Source organism: Arachis ipaensis, chromosome B02, assembly GCF_000816755.2.
Source record: "Arachis ipaensis cultivar K30076 chromosome B02, Araip1.1, whole genome shotgun sequence".
NCBI lineage: Eukaryota > Viridiplantae > Streptophyta > Magnoliopsida > Fabales > Fabaceae > Arachis > Arachis ipaensis.
Genome location: NC_029786.2, coordinates 59,556,416 through 59,556,782, shown reverse-complemented (window position 1 = coordinate 59,556,782; position 367 = coordinate 59,556,416).

Below are 367 nucleotides of genomic sequence, written 5' to 3'. Positions count from 1 at the left end.
CTGGGTGGTGGTGGGTGGTGGCCGGAGGAAGAAGAAGCAGAGAGGGAGAAGAAGGTTGAGGGTGGGGGGCTGCGCGACTGATAGGGTTATATTTTTGAATCCACGCGGCCGCGTGGGGCACGCGGTCGCGTAGTTGGGGTGAAAATGGGAGTGACGCGATCGCGTGGGACGCGCGATCGCATGAGAGGGGGAAAGAGGGGTGACGCGATCGCGTGGGTCGCGCGATCGCGTCGCTGGAATTCGTGCTAAGCGCACGACTCCAGCGCCGTTTTAGCGCAACTCTCTGTCTCCTTTTGGGGTGATGTGCAATCCATGCGACGCGATCGCGTCGCTCACGCGGTCGCGTGGGATTGGTATTGGGTAAGTG